The sequence below is a fragment of the Nyctereutes procyonoides genome, unplaced genomic scaffold, assembly GCF_905146905.1.
Source record: "Nyctereutes procyonoides isolate TBG_1078 unplaced genomic scaffold, NYPRO_anot_genome, whole genome shotgun sequence".
In the NCBI taxonomy this organism is placed as follows: Eukaryota; Metazoa; Chordata; class Mammalia; order Carnivora; family Canidae; genus Nyctereutes; species Nyctereutes procyonoides.
Window position 1 is genome coordinate 48,131,523 of NW_026575142.1, and position 14,315 is coordinate 48,145,837.

General features: G+C 40.6%; 1 long non-coding RNA gene and 1 pseudogene across 1 annotated transcript in view; both read right to left on the reverse strand.

Annotated features, from left to right (window-relative positions):
• LOC129498332 (uncharacterized) overlaps positions 1 to 14,187 on the reverse strand; it is a 48,126-nt gene extending 33,939 nt beyond the window's left edge. Inside the window, exon 1 of the long non-coding RNA XR_008662106.1 lies at positions 14,128 to 14,187. This is a non-coding gene — a long non-coding RNA (uncharacterized LOC129498332). The remainder of the gene's footprint in view (positions 1 to 14,127) is intronic.
• On the reverse strand, positions 10,099 to 10,470 carry LOC129498331 (TSSK6-activating co-chaperone protein-like; annotated as a pseudogene).
• Positions 14,188 to 14,315: the final 128 nt, after the last annotated feature.

The following is a 14,315-nucleotide window of genomic DNA, read 5'->3' on the forward strand; positions in this document are numbered from 1 at the left end:
ATCAGGGATCCCTGGGTGGCGCAGCGGTTTGGCGCCTGCCTTTGGCCCAGGGCGCGATCCTGGAGACCCGGGATCGAATCCCACATCGGGCTTCCGGTGCATGGAGCCTGCTTCTGTCTCTGCCTCTCTCTCTCTCTCTGTGACTATCATAAATAAATAAAAAAATTAAAAAAAATAAAGTTGGAATCAACCTCTTCCAAACTTCTGTTAATGCCAATATTTTGACTTCTTCCTATGAATCACAAATATGTTTAATGGCATCTAGAATGGTGAATCCTTTCCAGAGGTTTTCAATTTACTTTGTCCAAATCCATCAAAGGAATCACTATCTATTGCAGCTACAGCCTTAAAAACTGTATTCTTAAATAATAAGACTTGAAAGTCAAAACTACTTTGACCCATTCTGGCTGCAGAATGGATGTTGTATTATCAGGCATGAAAACATCAATCTCATTGTGCATCTCTGTCAGAGTCTTGGTGACCAGATCCATTGTCCATGAGCAGAAATATTTTGAAAGAAATCTTTTTTTCTGAGCAGTAGGTCTCAATAGTGGGCTTAAAATACTTAGTAAACCAGGGACGCCTGGGTTTACTAAGGCGGTTGAGCATCTGCCTTTGGCTCAGGGCATGATCCTGGTCCGGGGATTGAGTCCCGGATCAGGCTCCCTGCAAGAAGCCTGCTTCACCCTCCATCTATGTCTCTGCCTCTCTGTGTGTCTCTTATGAATAAATAAATAAAATCTTAAAAAAAAAAAAACCTTAGCAAACCATAACAGATGCAGATGTGCTGTCATCCAGGTTTTGTTGTTCCATTTAAAGAGCACAAGTAGAGCAAATTTAGCATAATTCTTCAGAGCCTTAGGATTTTTGTAAGAGTAAATGAGCATTAGCTTCAACTTAAAGTCACCAGCCACATTAGTTCTTTATAAGAGAGTTAGCCTGTCCTTTGAAGCTTTAAAGCCAGGCATTGACTTCTCCTCTGTAGCTATGAAAGTCCTAGGTGGCATCTTCTTCCGATAGAAATCTGTTTCTCTACCTTGAAAACCTGTTGTTTAGGGTAGCCACCTTCATGAATTATCTTAGCCAGATCTTCTGGATAACTTACTGCAGCCTCTGCATGAACAATTGGCTGCTCCACCTTGTACATTTATACTATGGAAATGGTTTCTTTCCTTAAATCACATGAACCAACCTCTGCTAGCTTTACATTTTTCTGCTGCAGCTTCCTCACCTCTCTCAGGCTGTACAGAATTGAGAAGAATTAGGACCTTGCTCTGGATTAGGCTTTGGTTTACGGGACTGTTGTGACTGACTTGATCTATCCAGACCACTCAAACTTTCTCCATAGCAGCAATAAGGCTGTTTTATTTTCTTATCATTCATGCGTTCACTGTAGTAACACTTTTCATTTCCTTTAAGAACTTTTCAAAGATTTTTTATTTGAGAAAGAAAGAGAAAGAGTGTGCAGGGGGGAAGGGGCAGAGGAAGAGGGAGAGAGAAACACAGGCAGACCCTGCACTGAGCACAGCTCGATCTCACGACCCTGAGATCATGACCTAAGATGAAACCAAGAGTCCAACGTTTAACCAACTGCACCACCCAGGTGCTCCAAGAATTTTTCCTTGGTATTCATAATTTGGATAACTGCTTGGTGCAAGAGACCAGGCTTTTGATCTTCTCATTTTTGGCATGCATTCCTCACTAAGCTGAATCACTTCTAGCTTTTGGGTTAAAGTGAGAGAAGTATGACCCTTCCTTTCATTTGAACTCCTAAAGGCTCATTGGCTTAATTTCAACATTGTTGTGACTGAAGGAATGAGGAAGCCAGAGGAAAGGGAGAGATGGGGGAATGGCCAGTTGGTGGAGCAATTAGAACACAAACATTTATTAAGTTCACCGACTTACATGCGCATAGTGTGTGGCACTCCAAGACAATTATAATAGAAACATCACAGATCACTAATCACAGATCACTGTAACAAATAAAGCAATGAAAAAGCTTGAAATATTGAATTACCAAAATGGACAGAGACAGAAAGTGAGCAAATGCTGCTTGAAAAATGGTGCTGATAGACTTGCTTGATGCAGGATTGCTGCAAATCTTCAATTTGTAAAATAATAATAATAATAAACATAAAATTCTGTGAGGTACAATAAAACTAAATGTGATAAAATGAAGTATAATTGTAAATGAGTTCTGCAAGATTATAGGATACAAAAATCAACATACAAAAAGCATTATATTTACATACATTAGCAATACATAACCTGACAATAAAATTAGGAATTATAAAAAAATAAGACATTTAAGAATAAATTTAACAAAAGTATAAGATTTATATATTGAAAACTACAAAATACTACTGAAAAAATTAAAGAAGATCAAAATAAATGGAAATAGGGTAGCCCAGCTGGTTCAGCAGTTTAGCGCTGCCTTCAGTCCAGGGCGTGATCCTAGAAACCTGAGAGAGTCCACGTCGGGCTCCCCGCATGGAGCCTGCTTCTCCCTCTGCCTGTGTCTCTGCCTCACTCTCTCTCTCTCTGTCTCTCATGAATAAATAAATAAAATCTTTAAAAAATAATAAAAAATAAATAAATGGAAACATATATCATGTTCTAGATTGGAAAACTTAATATTGTGAGGATGGCAATATTAACCTACAAATTCAACACAATCCTTTTTTTTTTTTTTTTAAAGATTTTTATTTATTTATTCGTAGAGACACACAGAGAGAGAGAGGCAGAGACACAGGCAGAGGGAGAAGCAGGCTCCATTCAGGGAGCCTGACGTGGGACTTGATCCTGGGCCTCCAAGATCACACCCCAGGCTGCAGGCGGCGCTAAACCGCTGCGCCACAGGGGCTGCCCATTCAACACAATCCTTATCAAAATACTACCTGCCTTTTTTTGGAGAAATTGACCAGCTTGATTCTAAAATTCGTAAGGAAATGCAAGAGACTCAGAATAGCCAAAATAATCATGGAAGAGAACACAGATGGTGGTCCCATAATACCTGATTTCAAAACTTACTACAAACTAAAAAAATGGAGATAGTGTGTTGCTGACATAAGAACAGACATAGAGATCAGTGAAATAGAATTTAGAGTTCATAAACAAACCCTAATATTTATGATTAATTTATTTTCTTACAAAGGGACCAAGACAGAAGCACCTGGGTAGCTCAGGTGGTCAAGCGGCCAGCTCTTGATTTCAGCTCAGGTCATGATTTCAGGGTCCTGGAACTGAGCCCTGTGTGGGGCTCTGCACTCAGCTGGGAGTCCCCTTGAGAATTAGCTCCCTTTGCCCCTCCCCCCACTCAACTCTCACTCTCAAATAAATAAATCTGTAAAAAAAAAGAAAAAAAAGGAAAAGAAAAAGAAAAGAAAAGAAAAGAAAAGAAAAGAAAAGAAAAGAAAAGAAAAGAAAAACCCCAAAACTGGACACCTAGGTACCTCAGTCAGTTAAGTAAGCATCTGCTTTGGCTCAGGTCATGATCCCAGGGTCCTAGGATCCAGTCCCACATGGAGTTCCCTGCTCAGCAGAGAGTCTGCTTCTCCCTCTCCCTCTGTCCCACCCCTGCTTGTGCTCTCTCTCTTTCACATAAATAAAATCTTAAAAATTAATTAATTAATAATTTTTAAAAACCCAAAGAGACCAAGACAATTCAAAGTGGACAAAGAATAATTTTTTCAGCAAATGATAGTAGGACAATTACATTTCAATATGCAAAAGAATGACTTTGGATTCCCAACTCACCTGCACAAAAAATTAACTCAAGGGTGCTTAGGTGGCTCAGTTAATTAAGTGTCTGCCTTTGGCTTAGGTTCATGATCCCAGGGTCCTGGGCTCCACCAGCCTCTGGTTGGGCTGCCTGCTCAGCAGGGAGTCTGCTTTGCCCTCTCCCTTTGACCCTCCCCCTGCTCAAGCTCTCTTGCCCTTTCTCTCTCTCAAATGAATTAAGAAAAAAAAAAAATCTTAAGAAAAATTAACTCAAAGTAGATCACAGAACTAAAAGTAAAAGCTAAAACTCATAGAAAAGAGGGTTTTTTTGAAAAATATAGGAGTTTTTATATAGTTTTTTACATAGGAGTAAATCTTCATAATCTTTGGTTTGTTAATGGGTTTCTTAGATACAACATCAAGGGCAGCCCGGTGGCTCAGCGGTTTGGCGCCTGCCTTCGGTCCAGGGTGTGATCCTGGAAACCCAGGATCGAGTCCCACATCGGGCTCCCTGCGTGGAGCCTGCTTCTCCCTCTGCCTGTGTCTGTGCCTCTCTCTCTCTCTCTGTGTCTCTCTCATGAATAAATAAAGAAAATCTTAAAAAAAAAAAGATACAACATCAAATGCACAAATGATAAAAGGTAGATAAATAGGACTTCATCAAAATTTAAAACCTTTGTGCTTTAAAAGAATCATCAAGAAAGTGGGAGGGGCACCTGGCTGCCTCAGTCAGTGAAATATGCAACTCTTGATCTTGGGGCTGTGGGTGTGAGCCCCACATTGGGTGTTGAGATTACTTGAAAATAAAATCGGAAGGAAAGGAAAGGAAAGGAAAGGAAAGGAAAGGAAAGGAAAGGAAAGGAAAGGAAAGGAAAGGAAAGGAAAGGAAAGGAAAGGAAAGGAAAGGAAAGGAAAGGAAAGGAAAGGAAAGGAAAGGAAAGGAAAGGAAAGGAAAAACAAACCCCACACACTGGGGAAAAAAATATTTGAAGTTCATATATCTGATAAAGGACTTGTCTCCAGATTATATAAATAATAATATTATTATATTCTTACAACGCAACAGTAAGTAGATAACCAATTTTTTAAAAAAGCAAATAATTTGAACAGCTATTTCATCAAAGAAGATATACAAATGGCCAATAAATATTAAAAGATGCTCAACATCTTAGTCATTAGGAAAATCCATATCAAAATCACAATTAAAAAAAAAACAATAGGGATCCCTGGGTGGCGCAGCGGTTTAGCGCCTGCCTTTGGCCCAGGGCATGATCCTGGAGACCCGGGATCGAATCCCACGTCGGGCTCCCGGTGCATTGAGCCTGCTTCTCCCTCTGCCTATGTCTCTGCCTCTCTCTCTGTGTGTGTGTGTGTGACTATCATAAATAAATAAAAATTTAAAAAAAACAATATCACAATGAGACACCATTCATACTCATAAGGATGGCTATAATTAAGAAGACAGATAATAACAAGTATTGGTGAGGACATAGAGAAAGTGGAATCTTTGAATATGAACCTTTGAAACTGAATACTTTGCTGATGGGAATGTAAAATGGTTCAGCCTCTTTGGAGCATAGTTTAATGGTTCCTCAAAATGTTAAAATAGACTTACCATACAACTCAACAACTCTACTCCAACGTATATACTCAAGACAAATAAAAACGTATGTCCACACAGACTTGTATACAAATGTTCATAGTAGTATTATTTATAATAATTGCCAAGAAATGGAAACAAGCCAAATGCCGATCCACTGATGATAGATAAACAAAATCTAGTATATACTTATGATGGAATATTATTTGATCATTAAAAAAGAATGAAGTACTGATACATGCCAGAGCATGGATGAACTTTGAGAACACTATGTTAAATGAAATACACAAAAGGCCACACTGTCATACCATTTATATAAAATGTCCAGAATAGGCACATCCACAGAGATACAAAGTAGATAAGGAGCTGGCTATGGCTGGTGGAGGAGACAGCATTCAGTTGGGAGGAAAGGGGAGTAACTGCTAATGGGTATAAGGTTTCTTTATGGGATGATGAAAATGTACTAAAGTTAGATTATGGGGATAGTTGCACACCTCATGTAAATATAGTAAAAACATTGAAGTGTGCATGTTAAATAAGTGGACTATATGGTACGTAATTCTAAAGCTGCTAAATAAAATGAAATTGAGTGATATTCTACAAAAATAACTGATCAGTACTTATCAAAAGTATCAAAGTCAAGAAAGACAAGGAAAGACTGAAGAGTTGTCACAGATTGGAGGACACTACGGGAAGTGAAAACAAATGTAATGCAATGGGGGACCTTGGTGGAATGCTGGAACAGAAAAAAGTGATATTGAAGGGGAAAATTGTTAAAATTCTAATAAACTCTGTAGCTTACTTAATATTATACCAGTTCCTGGCTTTCATAATTATACTACGGTTAATGTTAACATTACAGTTAATGTTAATGTTAACATTAGGGAAAGAATATTAGGAAACTCTATACTATTTTGCAACTTTTCTGTGAATCTAAAATTATTCCAAAATATTTTTTTGAAAAGAGAAAAATGGGATGCCTGGGTGGCTCAGTGGTTGAGCGTCTGCCTTTAGCTTGGGGCGTGATCCCAAAGACCCAGGATTGAGTCCCACATAGGACTTCCTGCGGGAGCCTGCTTCTCCCTCTGTCTATGTCTCTGCCTGTCTCTGTTTCTCATGAATGAATAAAATCTTTTTAAAAAATTATTTTTAAAAAAAGAAAAGAGAAAAACTTGGGAGATATTTCAACAACTGCATGTATGAGCTTTCTTCTTTTGACCCTGTAAAACAATAAACTGTTCAAAGAGAAAGCACAGGGGTGTCTGGGTGGCTCAGTCAGTTAATACTCTGACGCTTGGTCTAGGTTCAAGTCATGAGCCACTCTCATTAATAAATTAATAAAATCTTTAAAATAATAATAATAATCCAAAGGGAGTGGCGCCTGGGTGGCTCAGTTGGTAAAACATCTGCCTTTGGCTCAGGTCATGATCTCAGGGTCCTAGGATCAAGCCCTACATCGGGCTCCATGCTCAGCAGGGAGCCTATTTCTCCCTCTCCCTCTGCGCCTCCCCCGAGCTCATTCTCTCTTCTGCTCTCTCTCTCAAATAAATAAATAAAATCTTTAAAAATAAAACAATCCAAAGGGAAAGGCAAAAATGGGGGGGTGCTACAGATGGAATAAAATTCTTTAGGAGTTGATCATTGTTTTATTTTTTTTTATTTTTTTTATGATAGTCACAGAGAGAGAGAGAGAGAGAGAGAGAGAGAGAGAGAGAGAGAGAGGGAGGGAGGCAGAGACACAGGCAGAGGGAGAAGCAGGCTCCATGCACCGGGAGCCCGACGTGGGATTCGATCCCCGGTCTCCAGGATCGTGCCCTGGGCCAAAGGCAGGTGCTAAACCGCTGCGCCACCCAGGGATCCCTGATCATTGTTTTATATGGTGCCAGGTACACAAGGATTCATTATACCACTTTTTCTACTTTTGTATATATTTGAACTTTTACATTATAAAAGGTTTTTAAAATAATGCTGTTTCTTGGGGTGCCTGGATGGCTCAGTCAGCGAAACCTCTGCCTTTAGCTCAGATCATGATTCTAAGGTCCTGGGACCAAGCTCCCTGCTCCGTGGGGAACCTGCCTCTCCCTCCCTCTCCTCTGCCCCTTCTCCCACTCATATTCTCTCTTGCTCACTCTCTCAAATAAAGAAATAAAATCTTAAAAAAAAAAAACTATTGGGGCACCTGGGTGCCTCAGTCAGTTAAGCATCTACCTTCAGCTCAGGTCACGATCCCAGGATCCTGAGATCAAGCCCTGTTTTCGGAGCCCTGCTCAGCAGGGAGTCTGCTTTTCCTTCTGCCCCTCCCCCTGCTCATGCTCTCTCTCACTCATGCTCTTTCTCTCAAATAAATAAAATCTTAAAAAAAAAAAAAATCCTTGCCTTTTTCTTTCCTTTTGTCTCCTTTCTGTGACACATCCTAATCTCTTCTCAGGCAGATGCAGACCTCAAACCAGCTATGATGATGTCACATATTCAGAAAGATAAAAAAAAAAAAAGCACATTACTGGTTCTCAAAATATTATCTACAGTTAAACTAGTATTATGGCACAAAGTTTGAGGCAGTGATTATCAATTTTGGGGTTACAGACTCAGGAAACCAGCCAGGGTTGACAAATACACAAGTATTATCTGCAGATGGAATAAACTGTATCATATATATATATATATATGTATATATATACATATATATATATGATCATATGTCATACAATATACACATGAGATATATATGTATGTATAACTATTTTCAGAGGTGTTTTTAATTTCCAAATACATGGAATCTTCTTAATTATCTTCATATTATTGATTTCTAACTTAATTATACTGTGGTTAGGAAACATACTTTGTGTTATTGTGAGTTTAACCCTCATGTTGGGCTTAGGAGTTTACATTTTTTTTAAAAAGCCTTCTTATGGGGTGCCTGGCTGGCTGGGTTGGAAGAGCATGTGACTCTTAATCTCAGGGCTGTGAGTTTGAGTTCCACATCAGGTATAGAGATTACTTAAATTTTTATTTTTTTTAATATTTATTTATTTATTTATTCATGATAGACATAGCGAGAGAGAGAGAGAGAGAGAGAGAGAGAGAGAGAGAGAGGCAGAGACACAGGCAGAGGGAGAAGCAGGCTCCACGCAGGGAGCCCGACGCGGAACTTGATCCCGGGACTCCAGGATCGTGCCCTGGGCCAAAGGCAGGCGCCAAACCGCTGAGCCACCCAGGGATCCCCGAGATTACTTACATTTTTAAAAAATTTAAAAATACATTAAAAAAAGAAAGAGGGACAAGAAAACATGGTTTGTATCAAACTTTAATACACACATGAATCCTCTGGGGATCTTGTCAAAATGCAGATTTTGACCCAGGAGATCTGGGGGTGGGCCTGATTTTTTTACTTTTTTTTTTAAAGTAAGCTCCATGCCCAATGTGGGCCTTGGACTCAGGACCCTGAGATCAAGAGTCACATGGTCTACCAACTAAGCCAGCTAGGTGTCCCTGAGCTTATACATTCCTTTTTTCTTTTTTTAGCTTATACATGTCTAACAGGTTGTCACGTGATGCTAATGTTGCTCTCGGACCATATTTTTCATGGAAAGGGTCTATATAATACCAATTCCTTGATATCTGTTGAGGTTTGCTTTATGCATGGTTAATACTCACAAATGTCCCACAGGCATCTGGAAATAATGTGTATTATTCACTTATTGAACGGTGTTCTACATATATCTATTAAATCAAAATGGTTAATTGTGATATTCAAGTCTTCTGTATCCTTATTCATTTATCTTTTTGATTTACCAAATACTGAGAGAAATATATTTAAAACCTTTTACTATAATGGTGTGTTTGTCAATTATTTCTTGTAGTTTTGTCAATTTTTACTTCATATGCTTTGAAGCTTCATTTTAGGAGCACAGAATTTGAAATATTTTATCTTCCTGGCAAATTAAAGCTTTATCATTATAAAGTGTTTCAATTTCTTGTAAAATTTATCAACAGATTTGTTTTGAACAATATTTGCCTGGTGCATCTTTTTTCATCTCTCTCAGCTTTTCTGAGTACTTATATTTAAGTGTGTTGCTTGTAAACAGCATATTGTTAAATTTTTTGATCCACTTTTTACATGAATAATAAAAAGATCTTAGAATATTTTAACTCTAATCATCTCCTTCTTGACTTATATGTGCAAGTAATTTGGCACTTTCTTTTTTTAACCCTCCTCAGTTTAGACATTAATATTATTTATAGCCTATAAATCCTATATATATGTGAGATTTACTCACACATTTACTCTTTTTTTTTTTTTTTTTTTTTACTAGATCTTCCATTCTGCATCTCAGACCTTTGTTCTGGAATTTTCTCCTTCTGCTTGAGGTAGATCTTTTAAAAGTGCTATTCAATATGCTGTTCAAAATGGTGGAAATCATCAATATCTGTACTGTCCAATATACAAGCTACTGGCCACACTTGGTTACTGAACACTCGAAATATGGCAAATGTGACTAATCACTGAATTTATTATTTTATAATTTTATTTTATTTATTTTTTATTTTATAATTTTAACTTAAATAGCCATATGTGGCTAGTGGCTACTGCACTGGACAGTAGAACTTAAGAAGTTCCAAATAAAGGTCTTTTGATGATTAATTATATGTTTTTATTAATCTGAAAATATGGGGCACCTGGGTGGCTCAGTGGTTGAGCATCTGCCTTCAGCTCAGGTTGTGATCCTGGAGTCCTGGGATCGAGTCCCACATTGATTTTTTTGTTGTTGTTCCACAATTCATTTACTGAACTGGGACAGGTGATTTAACAGCAGATTGCAGGATAAGACTGGAAGGGAAGACTTCTTGCTTCCCCTCCCAGGAGCCAGCTATGTCATGGATAGCCAAAATAGCCACCTGTTGTTGGGCAAGTTGGGTGTGAAGCTGGAGGTTGGTATACATACATTCTGGGAGTCCCAGGCATTCCTTGGACTTGTGTTCAACTCCTGAGGGCAGCTTTATTCTTTGGATGTTCAGGAAAGTGGCCGGTGGGGAATTTGCTTGAAGATTAATAAAGCTTGACACAGAGGCATGGCATTACTTTCCTCTTTGACTCTTCCGTTTGGGTGGCTAGCATGCAGCTCCATCTGGACACCAAGAGGTGTGGTGCCTTCAGAGTCTCCCAGTAACAGGGTTTCCCTCAACGTTTTCCTTCTGCAGCACCAGCCCTTCTCCTGTCCTCCCCCACAGGGAGCCTGCTTCTCCCTCTGCCTATGTCTCTGCCTCTCTCTGTGTATCTCTCACGAATAAATAAATAAATAAAATCTTTTTTAAAAAAAATTCTGAAAATGTATGTATTTCACCCTTGTTCTTGAAAGATAATTTCTCTGTGAAGAGAATTCTAGGCTGACAGTATTTTCTCTCAACATTTTAAAGATGTTATGCTATTATCTTCTGGCTTCCATTTTTGCTCAATCTAATTTTTGTTCCCCTTTGGATATATATTTTCTCTCTGGCTGCCTTTAAGCTCTTTTTGTCTTTGATGTTTTGCAGTTCTGCTACCAGTAAGCACCACAGTGTTGCTAATATCCTCTGGCCCACCAGACTCAGGGTCTCCTTCTTGTCCAGGTATTGAGGAAGCTCTGGTTATTTCTCCAGGTAGGCTCTTTAAGGGGAGAGTTACCACAGCAGAACTCCTGACGACTAGTGACCTGCCTCTATGGTAACCAAACATTCCAATTTGCCAAGGACTGAGAGTTTGCTTGAGTCCAGGATATAGGACTTTCAGCGCTAAAAACATCAGCATCACGTGACAACCTGTTAGACATGTATAAGCTAAAAAATGGATTAGTCCTGGACAACAGGGACAGATGGTCACCCTACCTGGTTCCTCTTCTTCATACCATAGCCTCCCCCTCCAGAAGCACATGTCCCTTGGGGGAGGCTGGATAAAGATCAGGTCAGATATAGTATCATACTGTTCCTATAATCCCTGCTCCATAGATTCAAGACTCTGATAAGCTGATCCATTAGCCATACTTTTTTTCTTCTTGGCAATGCTGTCTCCAGAACCCTATTGGCTCTCTCTCCATCCACAAAGCTCAAGGTGTCTTCAAGAAAACTGGTTTCAGAGTAGCCAAGTCAAACAGCTTCCCACAGGTATCCTGGGGTAGATACACTGTACATTGTAGATATGGTGAGGCCCTCTTTAGAGTTCTGGGACACTCTATCAAAAGGTACCAAAGGTCTAAGATAATTGGAGAATAGGTCCCTGCTTTCACTTTTTTGGGGTATATATCCAGAAGTAGAATTGCTGAATCATATGATAATTCTATGTTTAATATTTTGAAGAACCACTGTCCTGTTTTCCACAGCAGCTTTACTGTTTTACATTCTCACTAACTGCACAAGGATTCCAATTTCTCCACATCCTCACTAACACTTGTTATTTTCCGTTTTGTTTTGTTTTGGCTTTTTGATAGTGGCCATCTCAATGGATGCAAGGTGACACCTCATTGTACTTTTAATTTGTAATTCCCTAATGTTTAGAGACGTTGAGCATCTTTTCATGTACTTGACTCATTTTTGTTTGGATTGTTGTTGTTATTGTTATTGGGTCGAGTAAGTTTTGAAACAAACATTCTCCCTGAGACCCATCCATTAAAACCCTTATCTACCCAGTTACTTGTCTTCAGAATTAGAAGGCCTGGTTTTATCACTTACCACTTTCCTGGGTCACAAGAGTGATTTAAAATTTTCCAAAATTGGGGCAGCCCGGGTGGCTCTGCAGTTTAGCACCACCTTCAGCCCAGGGTGTGATCCTGGAGACCTGGGATCGAGTCCCACTTCAGGCTCCCTGCATGGAACCTGCTTCTGCCTGTGTCTCTGCCTGTGTGTGTGTGTGTGTGTGTGTGTTTCTCATGAATGAATGAATGAATGAATGAATGAATAAAATTTTCCAAAATTGAACCTGCTTTCCATATGCTTTACCTCCACCACTACCACCATCACCCCACCTCTGTCTCTGTGTCTACAAATCACTAGTCCAATTTATTTATTTTTTTAAAAGGTTTTATTTTATTTATTCATGAGAGACACACACACACAAAGAGGCAAAGACACAGGCAGAGGGGGAAGCAGGTTCCATGCAGGGAGCCCGATGTGGGACTCGATCCTGGGTCTCCAGGATCACGCCCTGGGCCAAAGGCGGTGCTAAACCACTGAGCCACCCAGAGATCCCCACTAGTCCAATTTAATCATCCTTTTTTTTTTTCTCTTCCTGCCTATGGATTTGTAGGACAGTAGAATAGCATTCTTTTCAATGTACATAAATTTAATTGAAAACATTTACTAAGTTGCCTTCTGCCTTTCCTTCTCCAGGCTACATTTTCCAAAATCCTTAAGAAATGGATTTTGGGGATGCCTGTTTAGCTCAGTGCTTGAGCATCTGCCTTTGGTTAAGGGCGTGATCCTGGGGTGCTGGACCGTGTCCCACATCGGGCTCCCTCCAGGCACCTGTTTCTCCCTCTGCCTATGTCTCTGCCTCTCTCTGTGTTTCTCATGAAGAAAGAAAGAAAGAAAGAAAGAAGAAAGAAAGAAAGAAAGAAAGAAAGAAAGAAAAGAAAAGAAAGAAAAGAAAAGAAAAGAAAAGAAAAGAAAAGAAAAGAAAAGAAAGAAAAAAGAAAAGGTTTTTGCCCAGCGCTATCATTCACTAGTATGGGGAAGAAATGAAAGATCTCCCTGGTCCTATATGAAAACAAGAAATCTAAGCCTTCCCACGTGCAATCCCAACGTGCAACGCTGGCCTGGGAACAACGTTTGCAGAAACTGCAGGATAAGGGGATCCTGGAATTTGGGCGGAAAGGGCGGGGGGCCTTACTGGAAAGCTCCTGATCTACCAAATGACGCCCAAGCTGCAGTACCTCCCTTCCACTGAGTCCCCACAGTCTGGCTCCCCAACAGGCCTGGTTTTCTCCCTGCAGCCGCCACCTTGCTCGCCGCTCCTGGCATGGAGCCTGATGTGGGACTCGATCCCGGGACTCCAGGATCGCGCCCTGGGTCAAAGGCAGGCGCCAAACCGCTGAGCCACCCAGGGATCCCCTTTTCCCCCCAATCCTACCGCACCTTCGGAGCCTAGAGCTTTGCACCTTTGGGCTCGCAGTTCCTTCCGCCTCCAAGGCTTAATTCCAGTCCCACTCAACTTTATGGGTGTTCCTGGATCCGCCCCAATTCCACTCTAATGATCAGTAGGGTTTCAATAAATGCTGATAGACCGAATGAACGAAGAAATGAAATCATAAAATCGTAACTTTCATCCCCACATCATTTAAGCAGAAAGACTGTGAAACTATGAAGTCAGACAGATCAGGCTCCAGGACCAGTTCTTCCCTTAGTAGCTGGGTGGGAGGTTCACCCTTCTGAGAGTTCAAGAAATGAATGAATGAATGAATGAATGAATGAATGAACGAACGAATGATAAGCTGTTCTTGCAGAAATGTGTGAAGAATTAAATGACTTAACGCTCGTATCGTCCCCTGGCCACCATCAGCGCTCAACAGAACTACTACTCTCCCTCCTATACCAGGTTCTGTATTTAGGTGGACCGTGAGTTCCCTGAGGGACGGGGATGACAGACTGGGTTCCCCGAGCTCCCCAAGGTGCCGGGTCACATTTAAGCGACTAGAATGTAGATGGAGGACAACAATTGTTAATGCTCCGGGCGAGGCTGATTATATACTTAATGGACCTGGCCTCTTCGCAGAGACCCCAAGTCCTAGCATCCCTCAAGAACCTCCGCTTGTTCCCGTACAAATGAAGGCCTACTATACCTGCAAATCGAGTCTGAGGTCCTTAGGACTGCAACCCACCCCGCGCCTCGGCCCGCGGTGCGCTCACTACTAGCTCCTCCCCGCTCACACCCCAGGCGGGGCGGTGCCTACGAGCCACGCCTGCGCACTGCTCTCCCCTTAGTCTCCACCCCCCTTCCCTTCTTTTCTCCTTCGCGTTTCGAGGGCCG